At 32.3% G+C, this 15,000-nt stretch overlaps 1 non-coding gene across 1 annotated transcript; it reads left to right on the top strand.

Moving 5' to 3' along the window:
* Positions 1-4,630: 4,630 nt before the first annotated feature.
* On the top strand, positions 4,631-4,710 carry TRNAL-UAG (transfer RNA leucine (anticodon UAG)). The gene has a single exon. It is a non-coding gene; the product is annotated as a tRNA-Leu (tRNA).
* Positions 4,711-15,000: the final 10,290 nt, after the last annotated feature.

Genomic DNA, 15,000 nt, shown 5'->3' with positions numbered 1-15,000 from the left:
TGCTTCACATTTGGAATTACACAAAAAAGATTTTTCATCGGAAAGAGGTCTACGAAGACTTTTGGGAAAACGTCGACGTTTGCTGGCTTATTTGGCAAAGAAAAATAGAGTACGTTATAAGAAATTAATCGGTCAGTTGAATATTCGGGAGCAGTAATCTTAATCGTTCAAATTTTTTTCTTGTTTTATTATTTTTTTAGTAGTCTTATAGTAGTCTTAGATTTTTCATTTTGATGAGCCTCGCTTTGAGGAATTCATGGAATAATCCATTTTCATGGAATAATGAATTAAGGAAGAAAGGATATGAGTCTACCGCTTACAAGAAAAGATCTCATGATAGTCAATATGGGCCCTCAACACCCATCAATGCATGGTGTTCTTCGACTGATCGTTACTCTCGATGGTGAGGATGTTATTGATTGTGAACCCATATTAGGGTATTTACACAGAGGAATGGAAAAAATCGCGGAAAACCGAACTATTATACAATACTTACCTTATGTAACAAGGATATAGAGAGATTGTAGAAAGGGGATAGGATAGTTATTTTTGCAAGAGACTTGTTGTAAATTCCTTAACTTAAGAAAGAAAAAAGAATAAAAACACAGATACATAACATAAAAAAAAGAATAAATAAGACGAGATTCGACCTCCCCCTACATATTTAATTTCCTCTCCTATACAAAAACTAGCAAGACCCACTCCATTGGTAATTCCATCAATAACACCCTTATCAAAAAACTCCGTGAGTTCGGTTAACCCTCTTATACCGAGGGTAAAGACCCTAGTATAGAAAATATCTATATAACCACGATTATATGACCAACTGTATATATTTTTTTTTACTTGATCTAAAAATTCTTTTTTAGGATTTCCTTTGTAAAAAGAGTTTATTAAATCCAAATTCTGAAAAAAAGAATAAGCGGATCCATAGAAGATATATGCTATGAATAAACCAAAGATAGCTAGACTTACAGAAGAAATTGCATTAGTAATAAATTCATATGAATTTACAAAAGAATTAGAACTTTCCTGGGTAAAGTTTATTGAGGGAGTTAACCACTTTGATAATATGGTTAACTCTGCTATTCCATTACCAATTCCTCCATTATCAAAAGAGATTCCTATGAATCCAATGAACAAAGTGAAAAGTAGTAATATAAGAAGAGGAAATAACATAGTATTTCCCGTTTCATGCGGATAGGCAAAAGTTTTTTTAGCCCCAAAAGACGTAGTAAAGGATCCTATCCTATTTCTTGTATTACCTTGAATTTTTGGTATATTTTGTGAAAAAAAAGAAACTCCACTCTTCGTTGTTGATAAAACGAAATCCCTATTCACTCCTTTGGGTATCCTTTTTCCCCATAAGGATATTGAATACAAGGAACTCTCTTTAGTGCTACTGTAATTTTGAAAATGAACACGCAAATACCCATCAAATGTAAGTAAATATATCCGAAACATATAAAAGGCAGTTAATCCTGCAGTAAAGGAGGCTATTATTCCAAAAAAGGGCGAATACAACCAACTATTACTAAGGATTTCATCTTTGGACCAGAAGCAAGCAAGAGGTGGAATACCACAAAGAGAAAGTGTACCCCATAAAAAAGTAGTTCTTGTGATTGGAATGTATTTTCTTAAACCGCCCATAAGAACCATATTTTGACTTTTATCTGGTGAATATCCAACAAGAGGTTCCATTGAATGAATAACGGATCCGGATCCCAAGAACAATAAAGCTTTTGAATAAGCATGAGTGATCAAATGGAATAAAGCAGCTTGATAAGAACCTATACCTAGAGCTAACATCATATAACCCAATTGAGACATTGTAGAATAGGCTAAGCTTCTTTTAATATCTCTCTGAGCAAGAGCTAAAGTAGCTCCTAAGAATAGTGTTATTGTACCTACTAAAGAAATAAAACTCATTATCAAAGGTAAAGATATGAAAAGAGGAAGAAGTCGAGCTAGAAGAAAAATTCCCGCAGCAACCATAGTTGCTGCGTGTATAAGAGCCGAAATAGGAGTGGGCCCTTCCATAGCATCGGGTAACCATACGTGAAGAGGGAATTGTGCGGATTTCGCAACTGCACCAAGGAATAATAAAAAAGCACACAAAGTAGTAAGTAAAGAGTTAATTCCATTATTAGGAATCCAGTTATTAGCTATTTTGAACAAATCCCTAAACTCTAAACTACCTGTTATCCAAAAAAAACCTAAAATTCCTAATAATAGACCAAAATCCCCTACACGATTAGTTACAAAAGCTTTTTGACAAGCACTCGCTGCGATTGGTCGTGTAAACCAAAAGCCTATCAATAAATAAGAACACATTCCCACGAGTTCCCAAAAAAAATAAATTTGTATCAAATTGGAGCTAGTAACCAATCCCAACATGGAAGTATTGAAAAAACTTATATAAACAAAAAATCTCAAATATCCTTCATCGTGAGACATATAACCATCACTATAAATAAGAACCAGGATTCCTACAGTAGTAATTAGTATTAACATAATAGAAGTAAGTGGGTCAATCAAGTATCCAAATTCTAAAGAAAAATCATTATTGACGGTCCAAGACCATAGATATTGATAGATCGAACTTCCATTTATTTGTTGAATAGACAGTTGAACTGAGAATACCATAGCTATACTTAAGAGTAAAACACTAGGAAAAGCCCATATGCGACGAAGATTTTTTGTTGCTGTCGGAATAAGAATAAGGCCAAATCCCATTGACATAATAACTGGAAGTGGGAGAAGAGGGATTACCCATGCATATTGATATGTATGTTCCATAAGAAAAGAAATTGCAATTTTTACTTCAATTTTTACTTCAATTTTTCTATAAAATTGTTTCCGATTCACCAAACCAATTCTTATCTCTTTCTGAAAGAATAAATAAAAAGAATAAGAAAAAATACTGAAATTCTTAATTTTTCCAAAATTTATTCATTGAAATAATTAAAAATTAAGAATGGGTTTAGTTGGTTAAATTAAAAAAGTTAATAAAATAACTAGGTAACGAAGTTATTTTATTAACTAAATAAAGATATTTATAAAAATAAAAAAAAAAAAGTGGAATCATTTTACTTTCTATTCATAATTCATTTTTATATTTCTTTAAAACAAAGATGAAACAGCTCTCTTGTTCCATAATTAACTGATTGAGTGAATTCCAATGAAAACCTATGTTTATAAGAAATTATCGAATAGTCCTTACTTCATATAGAACTAAAATTCTAATGACTATAAATTACCTAAGTTTTAGAATGTCTTGTTTAAGAGACTCAGTATTTTTTGTTTTGATTGGAATTCCTTTCCTTTATGGAATACCATTCTGAACTTAATTAACTATTTTCATTTTCCCTTCTTTTTATCCCCCCGTCTTATCTTATATGGGGGATAGGCTTCCATACCATATATCTATATATGGAGTATACTTGATATATAAATAGATATAAATAGATTTAAATGAGAAACCCTTCTATATATTCTATATTATTAAAAAAAAAGTATAAAATATATAAAGAAAAAATGTTAAAAAATTCTTGTTGTCTTATCCGCATTAGACAAAATGAAGTAAAAAATAATTCAAAATTTAAGTATCTTTCAGTATCTAAGTATAAATACTAATAAAAAGAAGAAAGAAGGATTGATTTGCAGCAATAGATGTCTTTCACATACAACTAGAAAAAAGTAATTTCCTTTTTGAATGGCAGTTCCAAAAAAACGTACTTCAATGTCAAAAAAGCGTATTCGTAAAAATATTTGGAAGAAAAAGACTTATTTTTCCATAGTACAATCTTATTCTTTAGTAAAATCAAGATCATTTTCGAGCGGTAATGAGCATCCAAAACCAAAGGGTTTTTCTGGGCAACAAACAAATAATAAGATTTTGGAATAATATGAATTGACTTATCAAAAAAGAATTCCAATTATTTAATAATTTGGATTCTTCTTTGAATGTACTTTTATGTGTCGAATTACTCGGTACAATATTCTTAGAACAAAAAACCCCTCTTATCTTATATATACAAGAAAAAAAAAGTTTTGTTTGGTATACTGTGTGCTAAGTATTCTTTTCCTATCAATGAACTTTTCATAATTTTCCTAATAGAATCCTCATATTCTATTAGGAAAATTATGAAAAGTGGAGTATTCTTACAATAGGACTTACAACTTCCACCTATCTTCTCCAAAATCATAAGGTTAGTAAATCTTATTAATAAGAGCATAAAGACTTTCATTCTAGAAATTTTTAAAAAATCCAAAAAGCCTTTTCTATTTATCCATTTTATTTTAATTTCATCATTAAATAGAAACCCTTTTGGATTTTTTTCATTGTATTGAAAGAATTTTCAAAATGTAAAGGGGAAATTAATTAGAAAAAATTAGTTCTATAATTGCAAGTTAGAAAAAAGAAGTTCCAACTCTTTCAAGCAGTGTTTGTGTTTCTATTGGGCAAAGCAAGAGTTTATTGTAAAAAAAAAAAATGGAAACGATACTACCAAACGAAGTCTATTTTAATGAAAACTCTAATGTTCCTAAATTTTATGGACTTTCCCAATATCGACGATTCCCAAGATAATAGCTATTATTCTTTTAAGTTACCTATTATTTGAAGTTAGCCGCCATGGTGAAATTGGTAGACACGCTGCTCTTAGGAAGCAGTGCTCAAGCATCTCGGTTCGAATCCGAGTGGCGGCATTCTTGAAAAAGAATACAATAGATTAGAAATCAATTCGAAATTTACAATTTTGTAATGGGACCTTCCCCTTATGCTATTTGCAACTTTAGAACATATACTAACTCATATCTCTTTCTCAACGATTTCAATTGTGATTACGATTCATTTTATAACCTTATTAGTTCGTGAACTTGGAGGATTACGCGATTCGTCAGAAAAAGGAATGATAGTTACTTTTTTCTCTATAACAGGATTCTTAGTTTCTCGTTGGGCTTCCTCGGGACATTTTCCATTAAGTAATTTATATGAGTCATTGATCTTCCTTTCATGGGCCCTGTATATTCTTCATACCATTCCTAAAATACAGAACTCTAAAAATGATTTAAGCACAATAACTACGCCAAGTACTATTTTAACGCAAGGCTTTGCCACATCGGGTCTTTTAACTGAAATGCATCAATCCACGATACTAGTACCTGCTCTACAATCTCAGTGGTTAATGATGCATGTCAGTATGATGTTATTAAGCTATGCAACTCTTTTGTGCGGATCCTTATTATCTGCCGCTATTCTAATCATTAGATTTCGAAATAATTTCCATTTCTTTTCTAAAAAGAAAAAAAATGTTTTAAATAAAACATTTTTCTTTAGTGATATTAAATATTTTTATGCAAAAAGAAGTGCTTTAAAAAGAACCTCTGTCCCTTCATTTCCAAATTATTACAAATATCAATTAACGGAGCGTTTGGATTCTTGGAGTTATCGTGTCATTAGCCTAGGATTTACCCTTTTAACCGTAGGTATTCTTTGTGGAGCAGTATGGGCTAATGAGGCCTGGGGATCCTATTGGAATTGGGATCCTAAGGAAACTTGGGCATTTATTACTTGGACCATATTCGCAATTTATTTACATAGTAGAACAAATCCAAATTGGAAGGGTACGAATTCTGCACTTATAGCTTTGATAGGATTTCTTATAATTTGGATTTGTTATTTTGGTATAAATCTATTAGGAATAGGCTTACATAGTTATGGTTCGTTTACATTAACACCTAAATGATTACATAAAATAAAACCTTCATGAAATGAAGGTTTTTACTTTTATGTTTTATTTGAGAACCCCTTGAACGCCTTATCAAAGGGTTCTCAAAAATTCGAGATAGATCTAATTATACTTTTTTACTTATTTCTGCATTATATACTTTTTTACTTATTTCTGCATTAATAGAGCAGACGAGTAAAAAAAAGCAAACCTATTTAGGATAATAATTGGATAAGAGAGCCTCTACCCTGTCAACGGATAGGGAGAGAACAAAATCTGGATAAATACCAATTCCTATTACTGGTAAAAAGATACAGATTAAAATAAAGAGTTCTCGTGGTCCAGAATCCACAAAATTTGCGTTTGGAACATTAAATAGCTTGTATCCATAGAACATCTGGCGTAACATAGATAATAAATAAATAGGAGTTAATATCATTCCAATTGCCATTACAAAAGTAATTAGTGTTTTTGGCATTAACAGAAATTTTGGACTAGTAATTAGTCCAAAAAATACTACTAATTCTGCGACAAAACCACTCATTCCTGGTAAGGCAAGAGAAGCCATTGAAAAGCTACTAAACATGGTAAAAATTTTAGGCATTGGGATAGATATTCCCCCCAGTTCTTCGAGATAAACAAGACGCATTCTATCAGAAGCGGTTCCTGCCAAGAAAAAAAGTGTAGCACCAATAAATCCATGGGATAATATTTGTAAAATAGCTCCATTGAGTCCAATGTTGGTTATGGAACCAATTCCTATAATTATGAAACCCATGTGAGATACAGAGGAATAAGCTATTCTTTTTTTGAAATTTCGTTGACCAAGAGAAGTTGAAGCTGCATAGATTATTTGGATCGCTCCTATTATTACTAACCAGGGCGAAAATAGATAATGAGCATGAGGTAACAATTCCATGTTGATCCGAATCAATCCATATGCTCCCATCTTTAATAATATTCCCGCTAAAAGCATACATGTACTATAATGTGCTTCCCCATGGGTATCTGGTAACCACGTATGTAGGGGTATAATCGGCAATTTGACAGCATAAGCAATAAGGAAGCCAAAATATAAAAGTATTTCCAAGGTTGCAGGGTATGATTGATTAATTAATCTTTCCAAATCTAATCCTGGTTCGTTGGAACCATATAAGCCCATACCCAGAACTCCGATTAAGAAAAAAATGGAACCGCCTGCAGTATACAAAATAAACTTTGTAGCTGAATATAGACGCCTCTTCCCCCCCCACATGGATAAAAGTAAGTAAACAGGAATTAATTCTAACTCCCACATGATAAAAAAAAGTAAAAGGTCTCGCGAAGAAAATAATCCTATTTGACCACTATACATTGCGAGCATCAGGAAATAGAATAATCGCGAATTCCGTGTAATTGGCCAAGCTGCTAAAGTAGCTAAAGTAGTGATAAATCCTGTCAATAAAATAGATCCTAATGAAAGTCCATCGATTCCCAATCTCCAGTGGAAATCGAAGACATCTATCCATTTATAATCCTCCTTTAATTGGATTAAGGGATCCTCCAGTTGGAAATGATAACAGAACGCATAAGTCATTAGAAGGAATTCTAATAAACAAATAGATATAGTATACCACCTAACGACTTTGTTTCCCTTATGAGGTAAAAAGAAAATTAATGAACCTGCAAATATCGGCAAAACAACAAGTATTGTTAACCAAGGAAAATAACTCATGATAAAGTGATAAAGACAAGATACGTTTTGACCAGAAAAGCCCGTGCTCGATTATTTCGAGCACAGGCTTCTTCGGTAAAGAGGAATCAGACGATTCGAGTGAAGTTTTTTGTAACGTATCAATAAGATAGAGCCATGCTACGTGTTGTTTCAGGCCCTAAATAAACGCGGACACTTAAAAAATCTGTCGGGCAGGCAGATTCACATCTCTTACAACCCACACAATCTTCGGTTCTCGGCGCGGAAGCAATTTGCTTGGCTTTACATCCATCCCAGGGTATCATTTCTAATACATCTGTTGGACAAGCTCGTACACATTGAGTGCATCCTATACATGTATCGTAAATTTTTACGGAATGTGACATTGGATCTATAAATTTTTCTTTTCAACATAAAATTTTTCGATCTGGTAAAAATGAAATTAGTACTATAATGAGTCATATGTATTGTAGACACCAGACGAAGCAATGGTTTATCCAAACTTCAAAAAAAAAAATCTATTTTTTAATCTGTTTGTGAGAAAGCGTGAAGAGAGCCAAGAGACTTTAATTTTGGATTTCAACAATAAATAAGAAATAAGAAAGAATTTTACGAATTGTACAGACGAATTCGAATTAGCCAATAAATTGGCTATCGTCTTTTCAATATAAATTATTGCAATATTCAAATTGCAATATCAATGAATTACAAATACAAAAATTCATTTAAGTGAAAAAGAATACTATGCAATAATCTACTAAAAAAAATGGATATTCTCAAATAATACTAAGAAAATAGTATTGATTTCTATTTATTTTAATATGTGCGCCTTTGTTTAGAGGATTCTATGTCTAATTATTCAAAAGTCTAATTATTCAATAAATTAGATTGATTGATACGAGTGGATTTCCTATTACGATGGATGGAAGAAAGAATGGATAGTCCAATAGCGGCTTCAGCAGCTGCAAGGGCTATAACAAAAATTGCGAAAATATCTCCTTTTAATTGGCGACTATCAAATAGATCAGAAAATGTTACGAGATTTAGATTAATTGAATTCAGTATAAGTTCAAGACATATTAGAGCTCTAACCATGTTTCGGCTTGTGATCAATCCATAGATACCAATCGAAAATAAATAGACACTCAAAAAAAGTACATGCTCAAACATCATTAACTAACTCCTTATCAATCTCGATTCATTTCAATATGAGGGCAAGAATTGAACCGATTCAATTAATTACAATAGAACAATTACACAACAAAAGAAAAAAAAAAAAAAAAAAAAAGGAGGTATTTGTTGGCAGTAGATGGATTTTACTAAATCAAAATTGTGATTCTTTAGTTATTTATTTTAGATTTGCAATTCTTATAATTTGTACTTTTTCTAAGTTTTCTTATTGCCGAGCCATAGTAATTGCACCTATTAAAGAAACTAGAAGAATTATGGAAATGAGTTCAAACGGAAGATAAAAATCGGTTGCTAAATGAATTCCAATTTGTTGAACATTATTTATGAGACCCTGTTCTACTATTTGGTTTGATCTTGTAGTCCAAAGAATTCCATACCACGACGTATCTGGGATAGTAGTCATTAGTGAAAAAACAATAGTTATACAAACGAGTGAAGTGAACCCATCTCCAATAGTCCAATAATTCTTATCTTTAGACCATTCTGAGCCATTTACGAACATTACAGCGAATATGATCAAGACATTTATGGCTCCCACATAAATAAGAAGTTGTGCGACAGCTACAAAGTAGGAATTTAATAAAAAATAGAATAAGGATATACAAACAAGAACTAATCCCAGCGAAAAGGCAGAATAAATGGGGTTGGTAAGTAATACTACTCCTAGACCCCCTAGTAGAAGAACAAATCCCCCAAATAGCATAAGAATCTCATGTATTGGTCCAGGTAAATCCATTATGGATAAAAAGAAATTAATAGTATAAAATTTTTCATGAACTGACTAAAACTAAAGGATTCAAGGAAGGAAAAAAGGATTAGGGTATTTTTTTGTGTATAAACTTATAGTTATAAATTATATTATATCACGAAAATCTAGTCTGATTTAAAATAAGAAATAATTTCCAATAAGCAGTAGTTTTTCGTTTTTCTTTATAGTTTAATTTTAAAGTTTAATAAAGAATTATTAGATTTTTATAACAGAAAGACAAAATCAAAGTTTAGTAATCAGTAATCGTTCTTGAATTCGAAGATTTTTCTTTGTTTATTTTACTTTCAGACGAATTCCTAATTGTTTGAATTGTGTAATCTCCCATTATGGAGATTGGTAACCGACTTAAAGCAATTTGATTGTAATTCAATTCATGACGATCATAGGTAGAAAGTTCATATTCTTCAGTCATTGATAAACAGCTTGTTGGACAGTACTCAACACAATTGCCACAAAATATACAAACTCCGAAATCAATACTATAATTAAGCAATTGTTTTCTTTTAATATCCTTTTCAAATCTCCAATCCACAACGGGTAAATCTATCGGACATACGCGAACACATACTTCACAAGCAATACATTTATCAAATTCAAAGTGGATTCGCCCTCGGAAACGCTCTGGTGTAATTGATTTTTCATAAGGGTAGTGAATCGTTATAGGTAAACGATTTGTGTGGGATAAGGTAGTTATGAAACTTTGACCTATGTACCTTGTAGCACGTATTGTTTGTTGACCATAACTCATGAACCCAGTTACCATAGGGAACATATTCATTCTAAATATCTATGAAAAAGATATGTTTCTTTCTCTTGTTTGAGAGAGCTTTTGTGTTGAAAATATTCTTACTATTATTGTATTATCTTATTTATAGTGAAACAAGTTGAGAAGAGGTTGTTAATAAGAGATTGCCCAGGGAAATAGGTAAAAGAAATTTCCATCCAAGATTTAATAACTGATCCATTCTCATCCTCGGTAAAGTCCATCTTATTGTGATAGAAATGAAGAGAAATAAATAAGCTTTAGTTAATGTAATAAATATACCCATTGTCATTTCCAAAATTCCAACTGCTTTATTCATTTGGAAAAAATCAAAAAAGGATATATAGGGAATAGATAAATTCCACCCGCCCAAGTAGAGAACTGTTACAAATAAAGAAGAAACTAATAAATTTAGGTAAGAAACAAGATAAAATAAACCATATTTGATACCGGAATATTCAGTTTGGTAACCTGCTACTAATTCTTCCTCCGCTTCTGGTAAATCAAAGGGTAATCTTTCACATTCTGCCAAAGAAGAAATTAAAAAAACCAGAAAACCTATAGGCTGACGCCAAATATTCCATCCAAAAAAACCGTATTTTGACTGTGCTTCAACTATATCAACTGTACTTGAACTGTTAGATAATCATAGTCGGTGATAACATCACAGTTCCCACCGCTATTTCAAAACCGTACATGAAACCTTAGCTTCATACGGCTTCTCTATGATCAGAAAAAGGAAAGGACTGTTTTGTTCCTAGCCCCGGGGGCGTAGATAGAATTAGATAAAATAAAATAGATTTGAAAGTCCTAAATTAGACCAAAGGAATTCCGTCTGCTAGAATAAGAAAAAGCGCTTCCGAATTGATCTCATCCTTTATAATATAATGAAAATTTTTCTTTGTTCAGTAATAACTTAATCTTGGAATAAAACACTTGTTACTTGTTATAGGAATTCAATTAATAAATGGAAAGAGTTGGGTATTAGTTCATGAGCAATTCTGCATGAATATGGATAGAGGAAGGAAATAATGAAAATTTTTTCTAGTGCACTCCATATCTTTTTTACTATTCTTCTTTCCCCAGGGAGGGGGTATTTAAAAAGAAAAAATGGATAAAGGGTTAATTCGTTCTTGATAGCCATTTCCTTAACAAGTGAATGGGAACATACTCTGGATCGGAATCCGAAGAAAGTACTACTTGATAATTTCTACAAATTGCAAGTCCTTATTATGATTCCTTTTATGGGCAAAAATCTCTAATGTTTTAGATTTTCCATTACTAATCCTTTATGTACTTTAGTGTTCCTAACCCTTCACTAACTTTTGGTGGATTCTTCTTATGGATTATTAAGTTATAGTAATAACTAGGAGTATTCTAGTAATGGAATTCCATATCGTGAATCCTTTATTCTTGGCCGCTTCAAGATATGATGACTAATTAAAAAATATCAACCTTGGGATAAAGAGTTTACACTGCTTATGTTTACTTCCACTTTTTTCTTGTACGTAGGAAATGAGATTTTTTCTTTTTACTACAAATTTATAAGCTGTTTTGTTTCACTCATATAGCTATCTAGTTTAACTTACCAACCCAAATACTAAATAAGAAAAGGAATATAAATAGTTAATGGATTTTATAGGAAAAAGATCTATTTTAACGAATCACACGTAGAGATATTGCTAGCACACAAAAAGTTAATGGTATTTCATAACTAATGGATTGAGCAGCAGCTCGTAGACCGCCTGAAAAAGAATATTTATTATTTGAGCTATATCCTGCCATAAGAAGACCAATAGGAGCTATACTTGAAATGGCAATCCATAAAAAAACACCAATACTAAGATCGGCTAAAACAAAATGATATCCCAAAGGGATAACTAAAAAACTTAATAAAACTGATATGACTGCTATAGAGGGTCCAATGCTAAATAAAGAAATATCTCCTCGGGATGGCAGAATATCTTCTTTAAAAAGTAGCTTAGTCCCATCTGCTATAGCTTGAAGCAGGCCCAGGGGGCCAGCATATTCAGGACCAATACGTTGTTGTATCGACGCAGATATTTCTCTTTCTAACCACACAATTACGAGTACCTCTATTGTTATTCCCAAAAGGAGGGTCAAAATGGGTAGAATCGATATCAGTCCATAGACTTCTTTTAATAATTCCAATTTCGAAAAAGAATTGATAGTTTCTACCTCTACCCTATCTATTATCATTTCAACGATCAACTTCCCCCATAATGATATCTATACTACCTAATATCGTCATGATATCAGCCAATTTCATTTTTTTAACTAGCTGAGGAAGAATTTGCAAATTAATAAACCCGGGTGGACGGATTTTCCATCTCCAGGGGAAAAGGCTATCATCTCCTACTAGATAAATCCCTAATTCACCTTTTGGGGCTTCTACTCTTACATAAAGCTCTTGTCTTGACAATTCAAAATTGGGCGAAGGTTTTTTACCAAGAAATTTATACTCAAAATCATTCCATTCAGAATTATTTTCTTTCTTAAAGCGTCGGACTTCTAAATTTTCATAAGGTCCTCCAGGAATTTTTTCTACAGCTTGTTGAATTATTTTGATGGATTCCCTCATTTCACCAATTCGTACTAAATAGCGAGCTAACGAATCCCCTTCTTTTTGCCATTGGACTTTCCAATCAAATTGGTTGTAAGACTCATAAGGATCTACTTTACGAAGATCCCATTGTATTCCAGAAGCTCGTAACATCGGTCCCGATAAGCCCCAATTTACTGCTTCTTCTCCGCTAATAAAACCTACTCCTTCAACTCGCTCTAAAAAAATTGGATTCTGTGTAATAAGTTGTTGATATTCAACAACTCCGCGTAAAAAATAATCACAGAAATCTAAACATTTATCGATCCATCCATAAGGTAGATCGGCGGCTACTCCTCCGATGCGAAAGTAATTGTGCATCATTCGCATACCTGTAGCAGCTTCAAATAGATCATATATTAATTCTCTCTCTCTAAAAATATAGAAAAAAGGAGTCTGTGCGCCGAGATCCGCCATAAAAGGTCCAAGCCATAGCAAGTGAGAAGCTATCCGGCTTAATTCTAACATAATTACCCTAATATAGCTGGCTCTTTGTGGTATTTGAATATTCTCCAAGAATTCTGGTGCATTTACTGTTATTGCTTCTGTAAACATAGTAGCTAAATAATCCCACCTTGTTACATAAGGTAAGTATTGTATAATAGTTCGGTTTTCCGCGATTTTTTCCATTCCTCTGTGTAAATACCCTAATATGGGTTCACAATCAATAACATCCTCACCATCGAGAGTAACGATCAGTCGAAGAACACCATGCATTGATGGGTGTTGAGGGCCCATATTGACTATCATGAGATCTTTTCTTGTAAGCGGTAGACTCATATCCTTTCTTCCTTAATTCATTATTCCATGAAAATGGATTATTCCATGAATTCCTCAAAGCGAGGCTCATCAAAATGAAAAATCTAAGACTACTATAAGACTACTAAAAAAATAATAAAACAAGAAAAAAATTTGAACGATTAAATTACTGCTCCCGAATATTCAACTGACCGATTAATTTCTTATAACGTACTCTATTTTTCTTTGCCAAATAAGCCAGCAAACGTCGACGTTTTCCCAAAAGTCTTCGTAGACCTCTTTCCGATGAAAAATCTTTTTTGTGTAATTCCAAATGTGAAGCAAGTCTCCGTATCTTATTGGTGAAACTGAATACTTGAAATTCAACAGAACCCCTGTTTTCTTCTTTTTCTTCTTTAACCATAAATCCAAAAATTTTTCTACCTCCTTTCTTTTTCATGTATTTTTCTGATCAGGAAAAATACAAAATTATGTCAGTTATTTTGAAGTTATTCTAATCTCGTACACACACAAATTTGCAATTATTCATCTACTACTGGAATTTGGATTTATTTTATCGATGCAAATTGGATTTGGATAGAAGGGTACATTCTTTCTAATATTTTAGATAGAAGAAATGTTTCTTCTATCTAAAATATTAGAAAGAATTTTGCTGATTTATTTATTGCTATATGCAATTTATGGAATTGATACACCATTTAATTGATATCATTTAGCAAAATGAAACACAGCATATGCATCCATCTTTTGGCTCGAGAATTTCACGGGATAGAGATATGGTATAAGAAATAGACTATTAAGTAACTCTAAATGAATTGTGGATACATCTGTATCCTTAACATACTGAAACGATTGTCATTATTCGTATCAAACCAATAGCGATTCATACAAGCTAAATCTTCTAATCAATGGTGGGCCAATAATGAATTTTTTTGCATATGTATTAAGACGCTTGGCCTGATTTCGAAATTGTCCAGAGTTTTATATGTTGTTTTCATTGCAAAATGATGGGTCTCCTTCCATAACTTTCCAATTACGAGTACGAGAATTGAAAGACATGAAAATTCTCAATTCTCTACGGCGTCTAGTAGATAGAAACAAGAAAATCAGAAGAATCTTTCTCTCTATTCACTATCATTCCGCGTCTTCGACTTCTATTAGTTTCTTTTCTTCTTTAATGCAATAGCTATAGTTTGATATAAGAATCCATTTCTCAAAGTAATGGAAACCATTCTCTTATAGGAAATGGTTCGAAAATCGCTATTCCACCTTTTAGGTATCGTGAAAAGTGATACCTGTGAAGATCGTGCATTTCAGTCAAATTCAGATCCGTTTTTCGAGTCCATGATATAATATAACCAAATTGGATAGATCTTCCACCTGTTTAGCTAAGAAAGAATAGATACAGAGGTGGATAATAGATCGATATGAAGATCATGAGCTGCCCCATAATGAAATCGCCAGTAGTCG

Source organism: Triticum urartu, unplaced genomic scaffold (assembly GCF_056163025.1).
Source record: "Triticum urartu cultivar PI428250 unplaced genomic scaffold, HENAU_Tu73 scaffold2, whole genome shotgun sequence".
Lineage (NCBI taxonomy): Eukaryota > Viridiplantae > Streptophyta > Magnoliopsida > Poales > Poaceae > Triticum > Triticum urartu.
This window is presented reverse-complemented; position numbering and strand designations above follow the sequence as displayed.